The sequence below is a fragment of the Mauremys reevesii genome, linkage group 1 (assembly GCF_016161935.1).
Source record: "Mauremys reevesii isolate NIE-2019 linkage group 1, ASM1616193v1, whole genome shotgun sequence".
Taxonomy (NCBI): domain Eukaryota; kingdom Metazoa; phylum Chordata; order Testudines; family Geoemydidae; genus Mauremys; species Mauremys reevesii.
The window spans coordinates 16,995,424-17,021,173 of NC_052623.1; the positions used below are offsets into that span (position 1 = coordinate 16,995,424).

The 25,750-nt window shown below is 42.6% G+C and overlaps 1 protein-coding gene across 11 annotated transcripts in view; it reads left to right on the forward strand.

The window, feature by feature from the left end:
- The window catches only part of FAM168A (family with sequence similarity 168 member A), a 340,334-nt gene that overhangs the window by 81,207 nt on the left and 233,377 nt on the right, over positions 1 to 25,750 (forward strand). The window lies entirely within an intron of this gene.

Here is a 25,750-nt window from a genome sequence, read left to right on the forward strand (position 1 = left end):
TTTTATGACAAAAAATGGTGTAACAGATTAAACTGTAATTTATTTCCAATTTGCTGATTTAAAGTAGAACATGCTATGTATGTGTAACACAGTCGAGGTTAGCACTGCTATTAGAACCTTAAAGTTTGCATTTCCTCATTTTATGGTTTTAACTGGGAAGCCTTAGTGTTGTACTAACAAAGAATTTAAATGTTGTTTCTGTTTTTTAAAAACAAAAATGGAAAAAAACCTACTTGCCCATGCTTACAAGTGGCAATGAGATGATCCCAGTAAGGCTTTGGGGTGAATGGTTTAGCAGCAGAGTTACTCCCCATTTATTTCTATCATGGTTTGCTGGCAAACAGTTTTCTGATGGCTTACATTGTAACAGCTTTTTCTTTCCAATAGAAAAAGACCAACTTATTTTTAAACAAAAGCTTTGCAAATAATGTAGAATGTAAACTGGTGCAGGGACTGTCCTTTTGCTATTTGTTTGTGTAGTGCTTGGCATGATGGGGAGACCTGACCTGCTTAAGGCCTCTAGATACCAATAGATTATGCAGCGGAACCAAATGTGCCATTACTTAGGAATAGGTGAAAATTACAGGCTTTATGGAGGGGGGAGAGAGAGAGGATTCTGCCTGCTTGCTTCTCCTGCATTTTTTGCAGCATTCTAAGTATTCTGACCTTTAACTTTAAAAAAAAAAAAAATTAGCTGCCAATATAGAGAGAGAACAGCAGAAACAGGTGTTCTGTTTCCCACTCAAACCAGCATTATTCATCTTGCCCTGGGTTTTGGCAATAGCAGCAAAGGTGGCTACTCTGTACTCTTGCACCCCATTCACTTCACTTTGCACATATATTAAGCACATTAAATTATTAAGCACAGACAATTTTTTTTAAAAAAAGGGAAATTAAATGCAAAAAAAAATGTGAACATGTAACCCACACACCTTCTGGGTGTGGTGTTCTGTCCCACCTAGTGGCACGGAGAGCGCTTAAAGAGAGAGGGATAAAATGAGTCTGCTCTACAGCCTTAGCTAAGAGCCAGTTGGCTTTTAGCTCATGCAGTAGAGCAGGGGTAGGCAACCTATGGCACGTGTGCTGAAGGCGGCATGTGAGCTGATTTTCAGTGGCACTCACACTGCCCGAGTCCCGGCCACCGGTCCGGGGGGCTCTGCATTTTAATTTAATTGTAAATGAAGATTCTGAAACATTTTGAAAACCTTATTTACTTTACATACAACAATAGTTTAGTTGTATATAGAAAGAGACCTTCTAAAAAGGTTAAAATGTATTACTGGCACGCGAAACCTTAAATCAGAGTGAATAAATGAAGACTCGGCACACCACTTCTGAAAGGTTGCCAACCCCTGCAGTAGAGGTTCATGCACAAAGCTTCAAAGGTCCCAGGTTCAATCCTGCCTCCTGATGACCAGGGTCAGTTGGTGTTAAAAATGCAATGTAAGTGTCACACAGTGATCATAAAATGTCAGGAAATGCAAAAGTAAATGGTGTTTCTAGAGCCAAATCATGTACCGTATATTCCGGCGTATAAGACGACTTTCTATATTAAAAAACAACCCCCAAAAATCGGGGGTCGTCTTATACGCCGGGTATAAACAGCGGGCGGCTGGGATTTAAAAGGCTCTGTGCTCCCCGCCGCAGCGGGCAGCCCAGAGCCCTCTGACTCCCCGCCGCGGCTGGGATTTAAAAGGCTCTGGGCTCCCCGCCGCGGCTGGGATTTAAAAGGCTCTGGGCTCCCCCCCTCAGAAGGGGGGGTCGTCTTATAGGGCAAGTATAGGCCAAAACCTATATTTTAACTGTAAAATTAGGGGGTCGTCTTATACGCCCCGTCGCCTTATACGCCGGAAAATACGGTGTATTTTATAGTATACGTGTAACAAAAAAAAGTGTAGTTATCTCCACGTTTAACAAGAATCACATCACCTTATCAAGAAGCAAAAATCTTTCTTCCAGGCCCTTCTTCTCACACATCTCAACTACTACAATTCTTCTTCTCCAGCTTTGATAAATCCCATGTTGCCCCTCTTATATCCATTTTAAAATGTTATTGCAGAGATCATATTCCTGGCTCATTGCTTCAACAATAATCTCTTTGCATCCTCTGATGGTACCTACTTCTCTATTGCATCAAACACAGACTACTTGCCTTCACTCCCAAGGCTCTTTGCCGCCTATCCCTGTCATGCCTGTCATCGGTTGTATTGTATTAAGATGCCAACCTCCACCACTGTGCAGCCAGTGATTCAAGCCTTTTTTCCCCCATTTGTCAGTTTTCAGACCAATCCCTTTTGTGCTTTCTTCTATCTTTTCTCATGCATGGGAGTGGCTCCCCATAAACATCTGCAAAGCCACCTCATTGTCCTCCTTCAAAGCTCTCCTTAAAATGATCCTCTGCCATGATATGCACAAAAAACTGAGAGAATTATTAGGCAGTGGGTATGCTCAGACCACTGCTTTTCTTACTGACCAACATTATCTCATTGTTACCTTGTGCTCTCATTTGTAGTACCCAACTGTTGTGTCACACTGTATACTTCCATTGTAAATTTTTCAGGGCAGGGTCTATCTCTTTGTTATGTGTTTGTGCAGTGCTTTCCACAACGTGGCCTTGATTTGACTGAGACTTTAGGTATTATCACAATACAAACAATAATAGCATGTATATGCAAAAGAGTAGAATTAACATTGCTATGGCCATCTTCATGTTTGCATTTCCAGTTTAACTATGCAACTCTAATGTAGATTTTAATTCTATTTTGAATATATGTTTTATGAAAAACTTTACAAAATGAAGTTGTAGTGAAATGTGCTTACTAAAATTATTTGTTCTTTGTGGTCTTGGCTTTGAGTCATCTCTGATCATTACCTCAGCCTTGTCCTGGCATAAACTTCTTTGGTAAATCAATTTTAATGAAGGATTTTAGTTCTTGGCCCACTAGAATTTGGAGTAAAGTATTGCTGGGAAATAAAGATACACTACCATTAGTTTACCATTCTGAAGTTTTCAGCCCAGTGCGTAAGAATGACTGTTTTACTCCTGAGTAGACTGACTGGATAGCTGAGGATTACAACCTTGCATGAGTACCATTGCCTAGTGGGCTCTGTGTAGGTCATGGTACCATAAGACACTGTTTTGTATTTCAAAGAATCTTGAAAAATTTCACGTGTTAACAAAGTGAAAGCACAGTTTAAAAAATACCATTTTTAAGCGGGTTATTAGAGTTTGGTTGTTGCACTAGATAGGGAAAGGAACATAACTTACTGACTGATGGTTTGAGCCTTTTCTTGGGCAGTACTTTCGACCTGAATGAGATTTGAAAGTTCCTTAAAATGTTGTTTCCAACCATTAGCTTCAGGGTTAATTGGGATTTTTTTGGATCAAGGCTACTAAGCAGGAAATAGACAAAATGGTTTTCTAATAATTGTTTTTTATATCAGTTGTCACAAAAAATCCATGTATATTTAAAAATCCATCTTGTCTTTGTCAGTGATTTAATAAACATTTCTAGTGATTTTTTACATGATATTCTTATGCAATGTGTGGGATGCAATTTGGCATATGGTTACAAGGCTTTGTTTAAACTCAAACTCTTTGGTCTGCACTTCAAAATGCACAGGAGATTTATGAGCTTAATTCTCATGAATAGTAACTGTGATTCTTCGAGTGCTTGTTCATATAATTTCCAATCAGGTGTGTGCATGCCGTGTGCACAGTCACCGGAAAGTTTTCCCTTAGCAGCACCTGTCGGGTCGGCTATGGATCCCCCTGGAGTGGCGCCTTCATGGCACTCAATATATGACCCAGCCGACCCAGTCCCTTCTCAGTTCCTTCTGACCGCCAGTACGGTCGGTGGAATTGCGATCGCTTGCTTAGCAAGTTCTTCCCTTAGCGTTCTTTCATATAGTTAGCTTAGCCTAGTTTAGTTGTAGTTAGTCTTAATTGTTAGTATATATAGTGAGGTTTGGCAGCGGGGTTTCCCCAATCCTAAACCGCCGCTCCCTTGGGCTCTGGGGTATGCCGTATGCCATGAGCCCAAGGCTTAAAACCCTGTGGAACCTGCAGCAAGCCTATGCCAACGATCGACCCTCACGACTTGTGTCTGAGGGAGGCGCACCAGACAGATAGGTACAAGGTCTGTACGGCTTTCCTCCCCAGAACTAAAAAGGAGCAAGATTTCTGATTGAAGCAGTTGCTCATGGAATCCGGCCTTTGTCCTCAGTCTGCTGCAGACCACCAGTACCCTGCACCAAGCGCATCCATACAGAGTGCCCTGACATTGGTACGTGACACAGTGCCGACAAAGAACTCTAGTTTAAGAGACCCTCGGCACTAGCACCTCTCCAGTACTGCATGATGCACAGACAACTCAGCGCCGCTTGCATTCACCAGTGCCGTACAAGCGGCATAGAAAAGCTGACGGGGCACTCCCCAGCACAAAAAGCAGCGGGACCTGCAGGTTCTGTACCAGTGCATTCCATGAAGGAGCACTTGGCGTCCAAGCACCAAGAGTCAGCGCCGTCAACTTCAGTTCCCAGGGTGGGATGATCGAGTCCAGCGCACAGCGACTCCCAGGATGGGCAGTGCCAGCTGGAGGAGTTGGACTTATTTCCACCACGGACACTTTTGAAGCCACCAGAGACTAATAGCTATGACAGCTCCTTAGCCCCTGGTGGTCAGAGATAAGCTCCTGGTGCCACCGCAACTGGTGCCATCTAGGGGCAAGCCTCTCCTGACGGGCACCATTTGCCTCGGCACTGCTCCAGATCACCATTGACAAGGCACCGTTTTCTGGCAACGGACTCCGTGAGGGGTTCCCCGGCACCAGCAGAACGACACTCCCCTTCCCCGGCACTGATGAAGGAGCGTCACCGATCCCCGGCTCCGAGAGAGGACAGGCACCGGTCCCCAGCACCGGATTCTCTGCAGTCCCTGGCCCAGGCATCTCTACACCAGGCTCCTGCATCATCAACTTGGCACTGGTCCCTGGCACAGTACCATACAGTGCCACTGTGGTCATCAAAGTCAAAATCCATGTCTTCAGACTCGAATGATGACTCGTACTATTCCCGTGCAGCAGGCATAGATCCGACAAGCGACAAAGGGAGGCACCAATGGCATGGCAATCCCAGTGGCTGCCTCTTGGGTAATGGCCCTTTTGGACCCCCTGGGCTTGCCATCAGGCCCAGGGCTCCTTTTCCAGGGGCTCCTGTTTGGTGGCCTTGGTGCCCCAACCATCCCAGACAGTCAAGGATTGACCTACGCCCCATGGATCCGAGGCGACCTTGGCACAAGCCCTATAGCTGGCCCAGGTCACCGGCGAGGCAACTCTGAGGCACGACCCATTACAAGGCCAGGCTACTGCCACCTTGGCTACGGTCGCCCCAGATGCTGAACTGGAGGAGGTCAGGGAGGTGGAGGGTCAGGAGGACTCTGTACCACCTCTGGCCTCCTCATCTTTGTCCCAGGTGTGCCCAGCAGCATATACCTCCTCTACAGGCGTCTGCACCACTCATTCTAGAGTACCTTCTGTACCTGAAACATCAGAGCCTGGCAGTGTCATCCATCAAGGTACATCTCGCTGCTATCTCAGCCTTCCACCCGGGAGTGTCTGGCAGATCCGTATTTGCTAATCCCATGGTAGGCCATTTCCTTAAGGGTCTGGAATGCCTACATCCTCAGACTAGACAGCCTATCCCGGCTTGGGACCTCAATCTGGTCCTCTCCAAATTAATGGGGCCCCATTTTGAACCACTAGTGACTTGCTCCCTTCTCTGTCTATCATGGAAGGTAACCTTCCTGGTCACCATCACATCAGCCAGGAGGGTGTCAGAGCTAAAGGCCCTTATCTTCGATCCACCCTACACAGTCTTCCACAAGGATATGGTGCAACTCAGGCTTCACCCAGCCTTTCTTCCCAAGGTAGTATCACCCTGTCATACTAGCCAAGACATTTTTCTGCTTATCTTCTATCCTAAGCCTCATGCCAGTAGCCGTGAGCAGAGGCTACACTCATTGGATGTTTGGCGGGCACTAGCATTCTACATTGAGTGCACTAAGCTGTTCAGGAAGTTGAACCAGCTGTTCGTAGCGGTGGCAGACCGGATGAAAGGACCCCCAGTCTCATCTCAAAGAATATCTTCCTGGATCCTGTCCTGCATCCGCAAGTGCTATGAGCTGGCCAAGGTGCCAGCCCCAGCACTTACGGCACATTCCATGAGGGCACAGGTCCTGATACAAGAAATTTGCAGGGCAGCAACATGGTCCTCTCTGCATACGTTCACCTTTCATTATGCTGTTACCCAGCATGCCAGCGATGATGTAGCATTCAGCAGAGTGGTGCTCCAATCAGTGATTCCTTAACTCCGACCCCACCTCCATGATAGAGCTTCGGAGTCACCTGATTGGAATTGACATGAACAAGCACTAGAAGAATTAAAAACGGTTACTCACCTTCTTGTAACTGCTGTTCTTTGAGATGTGGTGTTCATGTCCATTCCAATACCCACCCTCCTACCCTTCTGTCATAGTAGGCGGCAAGAAGGAACTGAGGAGGGGCTGGGTCGGCAGGGTCATAAAGGTGCCAGTCCAGGCGGCTCCCCAGCTGACCTGAGTTTCCGGCGACTGTGCACGCGGTGTGCACACACCTGATTGGAATGGACATGAACAACACATCTTGAAGAACCACAGTTATGAGAAGGTGAGTAACTGTTTTTTTTCTCTGCCAGTAAGTGCAATATAGTAATTTCATGATGTTATGGTCCATGCTGCTTTGCTTTATTAGGTTTGCAATGCTTCAGAGCTAAAGTTCAAATGAACCGGCTCATCAGCAGTTGGTGCATAACTGCCTGTTGTGGCGTAACTACCTAACTTGGCTCCTGTTCCCTGACTGGCAAGCAACTCTTCCATGCTCTACTGCTCCAGTGTTCTTGTATTACCTTCTTTTGGAGGAGGTGTTTTCCTTTGGGTGGGAAAAGTGATATGGAAGATGATTTCCATAGGTGAGGAAATCCATAGATGGGCCAAAGTCCTTTTAAATCTGTTAAACTTGCTTAGAGACTGAGGAGAGATTCCTCAAACTTGTCCCTGGAGGAATCTAGTTCCGTTGACTATAAGGGATGGATCAGTATTGCCTTTAGGCCATGTCTGGAATAGGAAAATAGCTCGTGTTATAGAACAAGTTAGCTAATATTTTTAAACAACCTATTTTCCTTGGCTTGCTGTAGCCTTAGAGCACAGTACTGACTCCAGGACAAATAAGGAGCTCTTACAGATGAACTTGTCTGTGAATCTTGAGGCAATACTCGTCCACAAGATTCTGAAGAATGTGATAGAAATGTGGCTATATACTCATTCAACCCTTGAGGCATCTACACAGGTGGAACATATGTACCTTTGCTATTAATCCCAGCTACTTCAAGAGTTTAGTATTGGAGACAACAGTGGACAAATAGAGAATTGGTATGGCTCCCAGCTTGGTGTCCCTGTGTCATGATGCATGTGTTGGAGTTTGGTAGAAGAAAAAGCGGACTAGCTGTGAAAGTTTGCCATGTGCATCAAAACCAACCAGTCCTGTGTGGGGAATTATCAGTTTGACTTGTAAAGGCCAGAAAATTTATAAATCTCTACGCAGCAGCAACAATTTGTATAGTGAGTGTGCTGAGAACCATTGAACAAAACTGTAAAATCTGTATGTGATGAAAAGCACTTTAAGCCAGGGGATGTGGCAGCACCCGTAGTTCCAGCACCTATGGCTATTCTAGGAACAGAACCCTCAAGCGTACTTCCTTGCATTTACTTCAGCCAGAGTTGCATCAATAGCTTGATGACTTATTATGTGACAGAAGGAGCATCTTTGGCAAGAAAGCGGAGGCGATGTTGATCAAGCTAGAAGAATATGGCTGCTCTTCATTCCCTCTTAGACTCTGTCTGCTTTGTCTTCTCAGGCATTCTGGAGGTCATGGAAGGGTAAGGCATTCTTGAAAGTAAATCTGCTTAGCACAGTTCTAGGCCTTTGAGGATTTAGCTCTTGGATTTTGTCCAATTTGCCCCAAGCATCAAAAACCTTAGGGTTTTTTAAAGCTTTTACAATCTATAACTAGTCTGCCACTTCTTGCTTCATAGGAACTTTATTCCCGAAAAGACCATTGGTCCTTTGTCTGTGACCAATGCTGGATGTTTTAGTAGAAGGAAATTCCCATGATACACCTAGATATGCAATAAGATACCACGTGGGGGAAATTTCTTCCTCACCTTAGGTGGTGATGAACTTGTACCCTGATGCGTGAAAATTGACCCACTATTTTATCCTAGTTATTATCTTTGCAAATGCTATTCTTATTTGCTTCTAATCCTTTAAAGAATATTAAGCCTCTTGCCTTAATATCTTGTGACAGTGAGATGCACAGGATACTTATACAGCACATAAACTGTGATTGTGGATTCCTAAGCTAGCGTTCACCACTTACCATCTCTTCCTTAGTTGACCTGATTAAACTGAAGGTGCCCTCTGCTTGTCCATAATACTTGATGATGCTGTGTTACAGGAATACAACATAATCAAATATCAGGATGCAAACATCACTCTGGACATACCACAATGATTATTTTATGGCACACCGCAACTCAGTTTGTTAACATAGTGGCTTTCCATTTCTTTATGGCTGAATACCACTGCTATACAATAGTTGTTAGAAGAATTAAAAAAAAGTGAAATGGCTAGAGTTAGTAAGATGAGGTTTCCTATGACAAGAATGAAAAGCATCAAATGTCAGAAACTGGCAAAAAGAATATTGTTTTAATAAGGTTACAGATATAAACTGTAGGGAAGATATTGGGCACAGGAAGTTCTTAGTACTATGGACCTGTCAGCTACTTGTGACCCCACACGCCTAAATAGCTTATTGATGGATGATGCAAATATTACAGTACTGTAAATTATTGAGTGTGTGCGCCAAAATTGGTTTTTGGCTCTCTGTTCAGTGCAATATTTCTCTTCTATCCTGGTTTCTGGGTGTGGGATAAGATAATGTTCCCCCTCTTTCCCCACCCTTATGGCTTATTGGTGGGAAGAGGTTCCCATTGCTTCCTTTTCTTCTCTCTAAAGGGTTGATGAGTTCAGCACCACCAGTTTGCTTGCTCCTTGGCCCCTGAGCTGCCATGTGCCTGTCTTGTAGTCTTGTGATTAGAGCTCCACTCATTCTGAGACCAGATTTAATGTTCACTAGGCATACAGACTCTGAGAATCCCACATGACTGGAGCATTAGGAACTGAATACCATAGTGTGTGGGCTTGGAGTCTTTTTTTTTTTTTTTTTAAAGGAAGTGTAAATTTTCTGAGCAAAAAACAAAGCCCTAATCAACTGCACAAATATCTCTTCAAAGCTAATGCGACATACTGTGAAAATACTAAGAGGCCTTGTTGAATATAGCATAGTGGGAGATCCACTTGAATACTGATTTCCTATTTTTCTAGAAAGGTACAATAGTGTTCTCAATACTTGCAGCCTTTAAGTGGCTAGGATTATTGTAGAGCAAAAGGTTCAGAAGGCTGTACATACCTTTTGATGGTGCCTTCCCACAGTGCACATCCTACATAGCTGCTCATACAAAAGCCTGGTTGGAGGTAGTGGCCTTTATATCTGATGTGTAATTTACCGCCTCTTCCTGGTGTGTTAGCCTTGTTTGTATTGATAAATGCATGTTCTCTGTGTATAGCCTGCAGATAATTCTGTAGGTCACATACAATGCTGCTTAATATACCTGTTTTTTATTAAGTACGTTTGAATTTGTGAGTTTGGTTAATAAGCTACTCCTCTCACAAATTCTATTGTTAACCCATAAAGTCTGTATGTTCTGATTTATAGTGCCACAAGAGGTAAACTGATGTTAAAAGCATTAATTAGTCTTGGTTGACTGCAGAAAGAATTGAGTTGGAGTGAGACAGCTTTTCATTTAGCCCTTTGTAGGCTTTTGATTTTTGCCTAAGCTTGTTAAAGGGCCTGTATCGCTGACTTTTTTTTAAGCCTGATTGTGTAATTAGAAAGAGTTTAGTATGAAATATAATGATTGGACTGAGGGAGCCAGGGCCCCAGACCTAAGATGAGTTACAAATATTTTTTTCAAGTTTTCTTTTCTCTGGACAGAGATGTAAATCAGTTTGGTGAAATTTACATATACTTTAGTGGAGATATTTTCTCTTAATTCACAAGAGCTGCAAACTCCTGATAATCTGTTAGTTATTTTAGATTTGTAGTAACTATGTAAGAGGGTCTGTCCTAAGTTTTCAGTGCCCTGGACACATTCTGAACATTACAATTGATCATAAATAGACTCTGGCATTTACTCAGTGAGTGCTGCCTCAGCAGCAACATCTGTGTAATAGAAATCTAACAAGCCTTGCGATTAAATTACCATAGTCCTTCAACTGCCCCCTTCTTCGAGTTTTTTGCAGGCCAGGAAGTACAGATGGGCCTTAATACTTTTCCTGAATGTTATGCTTGGAGTTCCTAAGCGATTTGATTTGTGAACAGAAGCCGATATAGCTTAGTTTCGGTAGCACTCAGTACTATCTATCTGGTGCTGGACTAAAGTTTAAGAACGAATAATTAAAATTAAATTAAATTTTAGTCTAGTTTTCCATGCAAACCTCAATAAATTAAACTTGTTGATTCCAAAAAAGAATAGAGTTGGAACTGGTTTTGATGTTGCCTATATGTATATGATTTAAGATTTCCCTCCATCCCCTGCAGCATTCAGCTCTGGTATAAATGATCACATCTGCTTATAAAAGAAAAATGTTGTTTCTTAGTTGGATTGAATTTGCGTTCACGTGTTAATGCTTGCCAGTAAAAAGACAACATTTGCCCATAGTTGTCCCCACACCGTGATATTTCAGCTACTGAGATTATTTCCTTTTTATTAGTATGTAATACTGTGCAGTAGCTGGGGCGAAGGTTAACTTGTTAGTGGTAACCCAATACAAAAATGCTTTTTAAAGGTACACAAACATGCTTAAGGAAGTCCACACATACTTTGCATCAATGGATCACTAAGCTACGTATAGTTTTAGGGATTCCTAAAATGAGTGAGATGGTACAAAAATGATAAAAGGTTTAGAAAACCTGATCTGTGAGGAAAGATTAACAAAACTGAGCATGTAAGTCTTGAGAAAAGACTGAGGGGGAACCTGATAAGTCTTCAAATATATTAAGCGCTGTTATAAAGAGGACTGTGATTAATTGTTCTCCATGTCCCCTGAAAGTAGAACAAGAAGTAATGGGCTTAATCTGCAGCAAGAGAGATTTAGGTTAGACATTAGGAAAAACTTTCTAATTAAGTTCTGGAATTAAATTCTAGAATAGGCTTCCAAGGGAGATTGTGGAATCCCCATCATTGGAGATTTTTCATAACAGGTTGGACAAATACCTTCCAGGGATAGTCTAGGTTTACGTAGTCCTGCCTCAGTGCAGGGGGCTGGCCCAGCCTGAGTGCAAGGTGTCCCTTCCAGACCTACATTTCTAAGATTCTATGATGGTCAACTTCTGTCGTTTTAAAAGAAGACTTCCACTAAATCTGAAGATTTTTTTTTTAGTGGATTCACTACCAAGCTGATGTCCTCTTCCATAAATATTATTTTGAAAGGTTTTGGGCTCCTTTCATTGGTCATGATCTACTATAGTTAAAGTAATAAAGTAAATGCGTTGTAAGATTTATTTCTATACATACATTCTTTATAGGTTGGTACATACCATTTTCACACAACCTCCTTCCCTCGCTCTTCTTGCCGCAAGTTTAGCCTTGCACCTCCTCACTGCCACCAGAAAAATTCTCATTATTCAGAAGAATTGATGCTTATTTTCTATTGTATTTATTTATCTACTTGGAAATGGAAATAGATTGGGTGGCACATCTGCCGAAGCCGCGGGACCAGCGGACCCTCCACAGGCATGCTGCCGAAGGCAACCTGCCTGCCACCCTTGCGGTGACCAGCAGAGCATCCCCCACGGCTTGCCGCCCCAAGCACGCGCTTGGCGTGCTGGTGCCTGGAGCCGCCCCTGTTTACATACCATGTTCCTGTTAATACACCCCAGAATTATATTAGCCTTTTTTTTTACATTTGCGTTACATTGTTGTATCATACTCAATTTGTGATCCACTGTAACCCCCAGATCCTTTTCAGCAGCACTACCACCTAGCCATGTATTCCCCATTTTATAGATGCACATTTGATTTTTTTTCCTTCGTACCTTGCTCTTGTCTGTATTGAATTTCATCTTGTTGATTTCAGACCAATTCCCTGATTTATCAAGTTACAACTCCCTTCTCTTCATGTGCCAATATATATTTATGCCTGTATCTGTAATTTTCACTCCATTCATGTGAAGAAGTGGGTTTTTACCCACGAATGCTTATGCCCGAATAAATCTGTTAGCCTTAAAGGTGCCACCGGACTCCTCGTTGTTTTTGTGGATACAAACTAACATGGCTACCCCTCTGATACCTAATTTGTCAAGGCTGTTTTGAATTCTAATCCTCTCCTCCAAAGTGCTTGCAACACCTCCCAGCTTGGTATCATCCACAGATTTTATAAGCATATTGTCTACTCCATTATCCACGTCACTCATGAAAATCTTGAATAGTATCGAACCCAGGACTCTTTCCTGCAGGGTCCATTAGATACATCCTGCCAGTTTAACAGTGAACCCTTGATAATTACCCTTTGAGTATGGTCTTTCAGCCAGTTGTGTACCCACCGTATAATAATTTCATCTAGACCGCATTTTCCAAGTTTGAGTCTGTCATGTGAGACTGTCTCAAAACCCTTACTGAAATCAAGATTTAAAAAAAACAACAACAAGAAGGAGTCCTTGTGGCACCTTAGATACTAACAAATTTCTTTGGGCATAAGCTTTCATGGGCTAAAACCCACTTCGTCAGATGTAGTGGGTTTTAGCCCATGAAAGCTTATGCCCTAATAAATTTGTTAGTCTCTAAGGTGCCACAAGGACTCCTCGTTGTTTTTGCTGATACAGACTAACACGGCTACCACTCTGAAACCTGAAATCAAGATATATCACATCTACTGCTTCCCCCCCATCTATTAGACCAGCAGTCGTGTCGAAGAAGGCAATTGGGTTGGTTTTGCATGATTGTTTCTTGACATTGTTGTTCTGGCTATTCCTTAGCAGCTAGATGATAATAGGATTATTACAAATTAATTTAATAATTTGTTCCATTAACTTTCAGGTATCAAAGTTAGGCTGACTGGTCTTTAATCCCCTGGGTTCTCTTTGTTCCCTGTTTTCAAGATTGGTACTATGTTTACCCTTCTCCAGTCCTCTGGGACCTCACCTGTCCTCCATGAATTCTTGAATGTAATTGCTAATTGTTCCAAGATTGCTTCCTCTAGTTCCTAAAATATCCTAAGATGAATTTAATCAGGCCCTACTCACTTAAATACATCTAACTTACCTAAATATTCTTTAACCTGTTCTTTCCCTATTTTGGCTTGTGTTCCTTCCTCTTTGTTGTTAATATGAATTGTGTTGAGTATCTGGTCACCATTAACCTTTTTAGTGAAGACTGAAGCTAAATAGGCATTAAACACCTCAGCCTTCTTGATGCCACCATTCGTTAGCTATCCTTCCCCGCAAAGTAGATTAAGCAGGCTTTTGTTTAAATCTTTATTAATAGAAAATTGTCTACTGGGATATCCTATGTAACACATTATACTTTTATCCATCTGTGTATATGCACCATTGTCCTCTACTGAATGGCATGACAGACCTGGTCAGATGTGCATAAACTTGTCTTCTTTTTAGTGTCTGCAGCCTCTGGAGGACTATCCCTACAGTGTGAATATTTTATATTTACTGTCACTATCTCTGACTTGCAATCTGTCTCCTCCCCATTTCTGGCCCAGTACTAGAAACCGTAAATTGATTGATTAGTTTGGTTTTGAAGCTGTGCATTAAAATGAATCCCTGAAGTTCATGATATGAACAGGGATTTCACTGGACCCACTTTTCTATAGCAGACTTGTAGCATGTTTTACATGCAGATTCCCTTAGTGGATTCACAGGAATATTTTCTGTAATTCCAAATATGAGCAGCCCATTTTTCAATTTCCAGGGAATTATGTGTTCAGATACTACAGTAACTGGGGAGGGGAGCCTAGACAGACAGGTTCAGATTATGGTGGAAGTGGTCTTGAGAGAAAAGGAATGCCTTCTTGTTAGGGTAACTTGTATAAAACCCACTTCTTCCTTTCTTCAAAAACCTGAGGGCAGAGTAGTTTGCTGTTTGAAGTTTAGATACTGCATAGAATTATAGCAATGTGTAGGGATGGAAGAGCCGTTGAGAAGTCATCAAGTCCAGCCTGCTGGCTGAGGCAGGATCAACTAAACCTAGACTATCCTACAAGATGATGTAGGTATGCTACATATACCTCTACCCTGATATAATGCGACCCGATGTAACACAAATTTGGATATAACGTGGTAAAGCAGTGCTCCAGGAGGGCAGGGCTGCGCACTCCGGCGGATCAAAGCAAGTTCGTTATAACGCGGTTTCGCCTATAACACGGTAAGATTTTTTGGCTCCCGAGGACAGTGTTATATCGGGGTAGAGGTGTAGTATTTTTCTCTTAGTGGGGAAGAAAAGTATTTTTCTTCTGTGTTAGTGCCATTTCTACCACTTGAGACCTGACCCCAAGCAATTTGAAAAAAAGGTTTGCTTTGCCTGTGCTTGGGAATAAAGGCTTTATGGAGTCATCCATGGCATTAGTAGAATCTCTCTGATCAGATTCTCTAAAGATGTCTATAGCATTAAGCCTCAAATTAGGTAATCCCCCGTGGAGTCTTGACCTAGTCCTGAAATTACTTTCTCCAGCTTTTTGAGCCTTTGGGTTCCACTCCAATGTATTTTCCTCTTCATCAAGACCGCTTGCTTAATTGTTGTGACTGCTAGGCAGAAATCTTTCTTACTCTTCTGTCTTACAAGATCTTCTTCTCTTTAGTTCCATCACAATAAAATAGTTACTGGAATTGTGCCAAATCTTTAGCCCAAAGTGTCTTCTAGCTTTCATATTAAACAAGGAATAGTACTGCCAGATTTCTGTTCTAATCCCTTTTTTGAGAGACACAGAAATCAGCACTGTCTAGACGCCACAGCGCTAAAAAACGTTATTTGCTTTAGAATGCAGTAATTTAAGACTGCTGGTTCCCTGTTCCTCCTTTTCATCCCACATGTAAAGGGCCTCAGAGTGTCTCCAAATCTACCATTGCTAGATGGATTAAATCTTGTGTGACAAAGGCAAACAATTTGGGAGCAGTTCTTGTCTCTTTGAAAAGGAGAGTTCATTCTACAGCCAGGTATGAAACAACATCTACTGAGATGTGCAGAGTAGATGCCTGGTGGCCCTTTGGTATATAGTAGAAGAATTTGTCATTTAGAGCCTTGTTTCTTATCTAATTCTACATTGAGTAACAAGATATTAAACAGTTGCCAGCTGCTCTTTAGTTCTTGTGCATCTTATGGCTTGCTCGGTTTGGTTTTGAACAGAAGCGTTTGAAACCCAGGTTTCTTTGATCCTTCCAAATTTCCTTCTGTTTCTTGATTATGACAATTTTTTATCCTTTCATTCTTTGTTTTTTGGAAGAGGTTTTGTGGAAAGCTTATTCTCCTCAGAATTCAAAATGGCTCCTCTAATCTTGTCAGCTTCTTCTACTGCTTGGAAGCAGAGTGGGTGTAAGGATGTTTCGCGCCCTAGGCGAAACTTCCACCTTGTGCCCCCCCCTCCCCGAGCCCTGTAGCAGCTCGGTGCCCCCCCGCGGCAGCTCCCCCCGGCCTGGGGAGTCGTGCAGCAGCTCCCCGCCCTAGCTCATCTCTGCTCTGCCTCCTCCCCGAGCATGCCGTCGCTGCTCCACTTCTCCCACCTCCCAGGCTTGTGGCACCAATCAGCTGTTTGGCACCACAAGCCTGGGAGGGAGAGAAGCAGAGCGGGGCGGCATGCTCAGGGGAGGAGGTGGAGCAGAGGTGAACTGGGGTGGGGAGCGGTTCCCCTTTGTGCTGCCCCTCCCCCCCCACTTGCTACAGGTGGCCCACCCCACTGCTCCAGGTCCCTCCGCCTAAATGACGACGGCGACCGGGGCGAACTAAGATCCGGTCGCCACTGAAGGACCTGAAATGCTGCCCACCAACTGATAGTGTCCTAGGTTACCGGCTAGGTCGCATAATAGGTTGCACCAGCCCTGCTTGGAAGGTATTAGATCATCATAGCTGCCTTTCCTCTCTGCTGGCCACACCTCTTCTGACTGAATCTTTGCTCTGTCTTGGATCTAAAGCCAGGAGGTAGGGACTATGGACAAAAAGTGGACAAAAAGTATTAAAAGGTCAAAGAAAGTAGTTAAGGAAAGTAATTAGGTAATTATAATTTAAAAAAAAATACAGACTAACCAAAATTTGAAGATATTTTCTCCTTGGTGCTTCAAAGCATGTCTTGTCACCCATCTGTCTGTTTTTTACATTGTAAGCACAAGAGACAATGGGGGGCTTTGTCTGTATTTTGCATCTTGTACAGAAATCAGTGCATAACCTTTACGTAATTCCGCATACTGTAATTTCTAGTTAATAATAAAAACTAACTTCCCAGCAAGCCTGTAATTTTAGAAAGGGTACCTAGAGTCGCACACTACTAACTGCACTTTGATTTCAGTCTCTAAAAATGTAATTTTTTTTTATCCGGAGTAATGTTTCTATTCCATCTTCACCTCCATTTCAAAAAACCATGTAGCCTGGGGAAGGTGGTGCATTGGATTGGGAGCCAGAATACCAGGAGTTCTAGTCTCTTCTTCCAGTAGCCACTGTTAATAATTCTGAGCACTAAGATTTCACCTTATAAGAACCTGCACGGAACAGAATTTGTCATCTTAAAATAACTTGAATAAAAGTGTAAATGGAATGGTCAGTCTAGCAACCACCTATTAGCTTTGAACCTCCCCTCTTCATTCAGTCAGAGGCAAAGTTACCAAAATCTGTTCATAATTGTAGTCACCCTCATTTGGCTAGTCAAGATCCTTTCTCCTGCCTCCTTTTAGAATGGTCATTTAACATTATTATACTTAGGGCAGTGGTTCTCAACCTATTGACCAGTGTGGGCCACGTATGCAGCTCTCTGTGTTATGTGGGCCATATCCATCCATCCATACATACATGACATAGTACTTTTCATTTCAACACTGGCAAATGTCTACCAAGAGCATTTTAAATTAGCAAAGTAAGTCAAAACATTAAGTGTTAAAATTAATTAATTTACTGTAAAGGTGGCATGGCATGGTGTATTGCCACCCTCACTTCTGCACTGCTACTGGCGATGCGGCTGAGCTGAGCTCCTGGAGAGCACGGCTACGCAGCCTGCCTGTAAATGGGAAGCTCTGCTCAGTGGAGGGCACACACCCCCAGCCAGGGACCCCCATGCATGCAGACCCTCCCCAGACTGCCCCCCCCAGCCAGGAAAGGTTCCCCATCACCTAACCCCCCCTGGGACTGTCCCTCCCCCCAGCATCTAGACCCCTCCCCCCACAAACACTGTGCTGGTACATGTGCCTACCCTGCAGAGGCAGGTGCCCTGTCCAGGGCAGAATGTCCCCCCCACAGCGATTGCTCCCTCCTGTAGCCAGTCCCCCACCTAGGGACTGCACCCCATCAACTTCCCCAGCCCCCCAAGGACTACCCCCAGCACTCACCCCCCCATCCAGGGACTGTTTCTCAGTATCTAGCCCCCCCATCCAGGGATTGCCCCCAGTCTGCCCACCTAGAGTCTATCACACATGCACCAGCTGCACCTCCCTCCCCAGCCCTCTGCACCCTCCTTCCCCATGCCCACTAGTCTTCTACCTTCGCTGCATGTAACTCAGCTATGCAGCTGCCCTGCCTTCCTGCTGCCGCAATCCTAATGCCAGGGAGTCTGCTCCAGCTGTGGTCACTGGACCTGCGATCCTGCACAGCAGGGGGGTGCTGAGCACCGTGGCATCTTGCTGATGCTGCTGAATCTGATCCTGGCAAGGTGGCTGATGCTCAGCCTCAACCTGCACCACCTCATTTTTGCAGCCCCCTGCTGGGTGTGCACCCGAGGCAGGTGCCCCTCCCGTCTTGCCACAGTTATGATGCTGAATATGTCAGATGGGCCACAGTTGTGTGCTGATTGGACTGGAAGTGGCCCACAGGTTGAGAATCACTGACTTAAGGTGTACTTAATCCTGCCTCAGTGTCCCTTCCAGTTCTACATTTCTGTGGTTATTATTTATTTGTATTACTGTAGTGCCTAGAAGCCCTAGTCACAGGCCAGGGCCCTGTTGTGCAAGGTGCTGTACAAAGAGCTTACAACTGAGGTGTATAACTGAAGAGACAACGGATGGTGACAGACAAATAGATGGGAGTACAAGGAAACAGTATTGGTAAATGATATAGTTGGTGATCTCAGCACACTAATAACCTAAGTTTTATGATAAAAATTGCTTTCTGTAGCTGCTCCAGATGAGCTTTATAAGACAGGCATTTTGTAATATTTTAGGGTGTGGTTTCCACTTCTGGAGTAATTTTTATAAGCCAAGAAAGGATATACCTGCATTCCAGCTTCTTAGAAACCTAGGATCTGAGTATGTATCTTTAGCTTGACATATTCTTTTCTGGTCTTGATTTCCTACCTCAGCTTCCTGACTGTTGCAAGGGTGTTCTCTCTCTGCTACTCTGTTCCATCAGCTTTCGTTTTGACTGGCTCTTAAACAAATAGCTCCATTGCCTGTCTTTGCTGCTTATAGCTTTCTCCAGCAGCAACACCAGAGTGAAATCAGCCTAATTCTTGTCAGTTTCACAGTTGCCCACAGAACATTGAATAGTGGCAGTGAAAACTGACAAGACTGTGATCTGTTTTCACTTTTCCCCATCTTGGACAAGTTCAGAGTAGAAGCAGCAGCAAAGACATTTTAGCTGTTTGCAGACCTGGGAAGATGGCACTGCATTGCTTACGTGCAGGTCAAATTTGGAAGATTTTATTTCAGCAGAAGTGACTGGCACTAGCCTGGAAATCTTCATACCCATCACAGGTGAGCAGGGAAGTGGATTATTAATAGATTGCAAATATTATCTCTTACAGCGTGCTGCAGGATTTATTTTTTCTTCTTTTGCTGACAGTTATTTATTAAAACAGTCATTGGGAATTAGAATCTGGTTGAATGGCAGAGCAGATTTAATTTGTTTAGATATGCTTAGTTTTTTTGGGTTGCTAAATACTTGATTTAATGTTTTAAGGGATGTGTTGCTGAGAATTCAAATCTGGACATCCCTTTGCTTATTGCCTAAAATATTTCCTCTGACCTGTAAGGCATCTGCTTAAAAACTTAATTAATATAATGAAGCTGTATGGAAGGAAGCTGTCAGGGTGCTGCAGTTATAGCTTATTTACAATCAGTTGCTTCCCTTAATGTGTCCCTCCATTTAGTGTTCTTGCCTTAGATTTATAACTCTAACATGTCACTGGAGCATCCTTAGGTTCCCTTCCCCCCATCCGTCTGTGTGGAGGAATGGTGAGCTATTCTCATCAGCAACATACTCATTCCCTTCTAGTGAGTCCCAGTGTAATTCAGTTATGAATCATTGCTTTATTTGTCATGTCAAGCTCCAGCAGGATGGTTTAAAGTGCTTTTAGTCGGCAATAATTTGAGGCACTCTGCCAAGCCGTTCAGCTGTTGTCAGACCTGGCAGTGGCTGCAGCTGATATGATGATAAAACGCATTCTGACTGCAGATTATTTCAGTGGCTGTAGGAATGCTGTTCATTTTTACGTGTGGCAGGCAATAAGAGCTAATTAACAGGCATATGAATTTGTTGGGTTTATCCCTGAGGATTAGAGGGGGGTGGGTGTAGTTGAATTGGTTAGAGGATTTCTTAGTGTCTTCTGTATTTATAAATTAAAATTCATTTTCTTGAATGCTATTTTATACTCAACTTTTTACTGAAAAATTATCAGCAAAATGAGAGTAGTCCAATCAGAATATATTCTACATGCAAGGAGGCTTTTATAATGTTCTGTGCCCTCAAACAGAAATATAGTTTGACTTAAGGAAAAACCTTAGGAGGATTTTTTTTAAATTACCTGTACGTTTGGCATTTACATAGATTTTGTTTGAATGTAGGATTCCAATTGAGCTCCATCTAAGCCAGGGATCTCAAACTCAAATCACCACGAGGGCCACATGAGGACTAGTACATTGGCCCTAGGACTGCATCACTGACACCTTTTCATATAAAGATACAAAAGCACCCCATCTACCCCTGCCCTTGCCCCATTCCATCCCTTCCATGAGGCCCCGCCCCTGCCCTGCCTCTTCCCACCCTTCCCCTGCCCCCATTCCAACCCCTTGCCCAAAGTCCCCACCCCAACTCCGCCCCCTCCCTGCCCCTATTCCAACCCCTTCCCCAAATCCCTGCCCATCCCTCTTCTCTGCCTCCTTCCCTGAGTGCGCAGTTCCCCGCTCCTCCCCTCTCCCTCCAGGAAAGCGCCATGCGCTGCCGAACAGCTGTTTGTTTGGTGGCGGGAAGCACCTGGAGGTAGACAGAGTGGTGGGGAGGTGGCGGGTGAGGGGAGCTTGGCAGCTGCAGGAAATAACTCTGGGGGGAGGCGGGGAGCTTGGCCGGCCAGAGCAAATAACTCCATGGGCCACATGTTTGAGACCCCTGATCTGAGCAGAGATGGCTGCTAAATTTGGTTTAAATAATATCAGAGTTGCTCCAGAAAAGAAAACAGTCATTTTAGCTAACCAGTGTGCTGTTCAGGCAAACAGTCCTAGCAATCTGTCTTTAATGTTCCAAAAACTCTATAAGAGGTTAAGGGAAGAGGATGTTAACTTTTGTATACTAAGTCCGTTTTAGTCGGCTTTTTCTCAAACTTGAAAGAAGGTATGTACTATATAAACTGCTTTTACACAGTGTAATACTTAAATATGAACCGTCATATTTCTCCTTATCGTATCTCTCTAAGGTTTAGCATGTGAGTGTAAATAAATATATACCCACACGCATTCTTCTCCTTACCACCATCTCCTTGTTCCGGAACTCACTACTGAAGCAACAAGAAAATTGCAGGATTTCTTCCCACACTGCAGTGGCATTACTCTAAGCTTCCATTGTCCATATAATTTTAAAACACTCCTTTGTGTCTACCTTTCTGTTTTGAAATTCAGACACATACCTGTTAATCTTCTGTCCTCATCCTCTTAAATCCGTCTTTGATTCCACCTACTAAATAGAAGGCAGGTTAAGAAAAAATTGCTACGTTTATAGTATGCTTCCATGGTCTCACCACTTCTCTTTTCTGATAATAGCTTTCTGCCCTGCTTAGAACCTGATAGCTTACAAATAAATAAAAATCAGCTTTTATTTGGAGTAGTCATAAATCTGCTTGTGTATTTTGGACCATTTTGTAGCAGGGCAAACAGAAAACAGGAAAAACAAAATGTAAATGTAACATGGCTGGGACAGTGTCTCATTCCCGAAGAAGAGCTTTTATTGGAGCTGAGCTACAGGCAATTTTATGGGAACCATATCTGAACTTCAAATGCTGCTCTCCTCTTGTATCATCCTTATGCCAATAACACAACACAGTCGAAGCAACTGACTGGAGCATTTGGAATGCGATATTTATGCTAGTAGTGGGTTGGTGCATGGTGGCTAGCAGGGGGTCTTGTTCTGTACCATGGTACTGCTGCCCTCGAGATTTAAACAATTTAAGGACTAAGAGTGTTCCAGGCCCATAGTAAGGAGCTGTAACCCAAGAGTGGGAATCCTGCAAGATCATATCTTTGAGGGGGAAAATTAGAAGGGAAATAATGTTCCCTGTCTTGAGCATGACGGAAGTCATCCATTTAAGAGAGGCTTGCCTTCTCAATATGAGGCGCTGACAGTCTCTTCTAGTAACAGCTCAAATGTCCCCCATGAAGATTTTACTAAACAAGAGGGGACATGGTCCCACATTGCAGGTTGTACTTCCCTGGTGGCTCCTGAAGAAACCTCAGTGTCCAAAACTGGGTGGAATTCATGCTGAAGTAGCATTGACTCTTGTTCTCAGTGCAGTTCTGCTGCCATTGAAGCTGCCAGTGTGGCCTGGATCTGAGCTATCTTATCTGCAAAGCAGCTTGAAAACTCACAGCAAGAAACTCAATTAGAAGGTAGCCTTTAGCCAAAATATATCAGATAGGGTAAAGAGCTAAAACAAAGTGTATAAAGGGTGATGTAAATCCATACCCATAAAAGTTTGAGGCTGTACTACTTTTACACAGGTTTTGCCCTCAGTCCTCAGGGCAATGACAGATTTAGTGCAGAAAAGCTATTTATTTTTTAAAAATAAAACACAAAATCCTCCTTGTTCAGTGTAACGTTATTAACAGTGAAAGATCTTTTTCATTGTGAGCTGTTAGTTGTTGCAAAACTGGAAATAACACAGGGAATGATCAGGAATGGCTTTCCTGAGTAAAAATGATCAATATTTTGTTCAATCTGCACAAACTGCCAATGTTCTGCAAGAAGAATCCATATCCTAGACCAGGGGTAGGCAACCTATGGCACGTGTGCCGAACACGGCACGCGAGTTGATTTTCAGTGGCATTCACACTGCCGGGGTCCTGACCACCGGTCCAGAGGGCTCTGCATTTTAATTTAATTTTAAATGAAGCTTCTTAAACATTTTAAAAATCTTATTTATTTCACATACAACAATAGTTTAGTTATATATTATAGACTTACAGAAAGAGACCTTCTAAAACATTAAAATGTATTACTGGCACGCGAAACCTTAAATTAGAGTGAATAAATGAAGACTCGGCACACCACGTCTGAAAGGTTGCCGACCCCTGTCCTAGACACTTGAAGAACCTCACCTTTACCTTCACAGACTTTGACAAATAACTTAGATAATCAAATGCAACAGGAATGGCCCTCCTGGATCACACCAGTGGGCCTACTAGTCCAGTATCATGTATCTGATAGTGACCAGAACTTGGTGCTTCAGTGATATATGCAAGAATACTTGTAGTGGGCAAATATGGAATAACCTGCCCCTAGGAGAAGTTTCTTCCTAATGTCTTTTGGTTGATGATTCAGACTATAAACTAAACATCAGAATTTATAGCCCTTCTTTTAAAAACATCCGTTCTGATGTAATTGTTGATGTTCTTGTTATCCATAGTAATTTCAAGTCCCTTTTTTAATCATTCCAAGCTCTTGGCCTCAATTATATTATTTTGAGCAATGAGTTTTACAGGCTAGTTATGTATTTGTGTAAAACTGTTTTAATCCATTTTTAATTTGTTGCCTGTCATTATGTCCTTTGTTCTTGTGTTATGAGAGGGGAAAATAGTAGCACCTGATTTACTTTTTCTGTACCATTTATGATTTGTATACCACTTTGGTGTCCTTTCTTATTCTTCTCTATGCCATACAGTTTCAAACCTTTCAGCCTCTTTTCATATGGCAGTGTTTCCTAGCATATTAGCCCTTCTTGTCAGCCATTTTTTAACCTTTTTTTAAGATGTAAAGAGATCATCTGTCACAAAGGTGGCTGGTATTGAACACAGTATAAGTGGTGAGAGTGACTGTTGATTTCTAGAAAGGCACCGTGACATATTCAGTATTGTTTTCTATCCCATTACTTTATGCCAATGTTTCTCAGTGTTTTCAGGTTGACAACCCTTTATTCAAAGTAAAAAAAAAAAAATGTGAGGCCCTGTCCCTCCTTATTTTTATAGTAAATATATGAGTTAAAATGTATCAGTGATAACAATTATAACCCTAGATAATTTTTTGTTGTTGTTTCAAAAGACTGACAGAGACTATTTGACCTTGAAGGATAAGGAAGGGTGTGTGGGTTTGACGCTGGCAGGCCAACTACCAGCTCATGCCAAGGCCCCTAGTCCTCACTGAACAGTAACAAATGCATAGCTGGAAGCCAGTCTAGCTCACCTGTTTGTTAGCATTGTTAAATTAGATGTTAAGTTTATAAGAATGTGTTTAATGTTTAGACTTTATGAAATGCTTGTAGGATGCTGCATGTATTAATCTAACTTACAATATCTGTATCCAGTGTTATAAGTTAATATTTAATTGTTTACTCAGTCCCTATAAAAGTATTCGTTCTGAAACTGTAAACCCAGTCAGGAGAGAAGTATTACCAAGTGTGAAATACTAGTTTACCATAAGAGGTGTCATCTCCCCTCCAACAAAAATAGTCCCGTAGACACCAGACAAACCATTGTGCAACATCAGTGGACAAAAAACCTTATTGTTTGTTCCCCCCACACCCATGAAGAGGAGATGTGCACGAGCACTTGTTCCATCAGCTTGAACTTGGAGGGAAAGGGCATAAAAATCCTTGTCAAGAAGAAATTATCTCTATGCTGCTTGAAATCTGAGGGGCAAAGATTTCTAAGCATAGGAAAGGGATCCGCAGCTGTTTGGCTTGGGTTAAGCCTAGAGGATTTATAGACCTCGCATATTGCGGCAGCTTCTATTACCTTTTGGAATCTAAAGACTATAACTCATTTGCATGTGTATGTTTACCTACTTTAACGTTGTAAATAACGTATTCTTTTTTCCTAGTTAATAAACCTTTAATTAGTTTATGATAGAATTGGCTACAAATGTTGTCTTTGGTGCGAGATTTAGGGTGCACTTGACCTGGGGTAAGAGACTGGTCCTTTTGGGACTGGGAGTAACCTGAAAATTATTGTGATTTTTGGTGTAAGAGATCATCTGTCTGTCACAAAGGCAAGTTCAGGTAAGTGGCAAGATAGATTGGAGTACCCAAGGGAACTGTCTGTAACTCCATGTCTGTAGTGCCCAAGGAGTTCATACTTGATACTTGGTTGGTGAAATCTAAGTTCGGGTTTTGTGCCCTGGTTTCTAACAGTCTGTCCCCATGTTGGTACTCGCATTCGTGAGCCATTCCAGACAGTTTGATAGTGGAGAGTGGAGGAGCGAGGTTTTCTTTGCTTTAGACTGTAATACAATTTTCAGTGCGTCACAACTTTTTTTTTTTAAACGCCCTGGAGGTGACTGAGAAACACTGTTGTATATAACTCAACGTTTGTTGGTCGCCATTGCTCATGGAGAAGAGGTTTTCATTGAACCATCCACAATAATGGCCAGATTTCCTTCCTGAGTGGTTACAGCTAATTTAGAATCCCAGCATTGTGTGTGAGCTGTGAAAATTAGAAGGAATAATGTATATTACCCTGCATCTGTCAACAATGAATTTATTTTGCCTTAGCTCTGTTAGGTCCTTCCAAAGCTCCTTAGTCTTTACTAATTTTGTCTAATCTAAACAATGTGAGATGTTAGCAGGCCAGATTCCAGCTCTTGTCCATGCTGCACGCATGAACTAAGAACTAACAAACTTATAGCTGTGTGCTAATTTTGCTCAAAATAGGTATTAATCTTATCAGAATGTATTTAGTATATAGACTCTATGAGATGAATGTAATGCGGCATGTATTAATCTCACTTGTAATGTCAGTATTCCATGCTATAAGAAAATATGTAAGTTTTGATTTATACCTCTAAAAATGTTTGCTCTGAACTCATGAACCCAGACACCAGAATTGTCCCTCCAGCCCATCCAGAAGAACTATCAAAATCAGATGGGCCATCAAGGAACATTGCAATACAAAGGATTACAATACCCTACCGCACCTT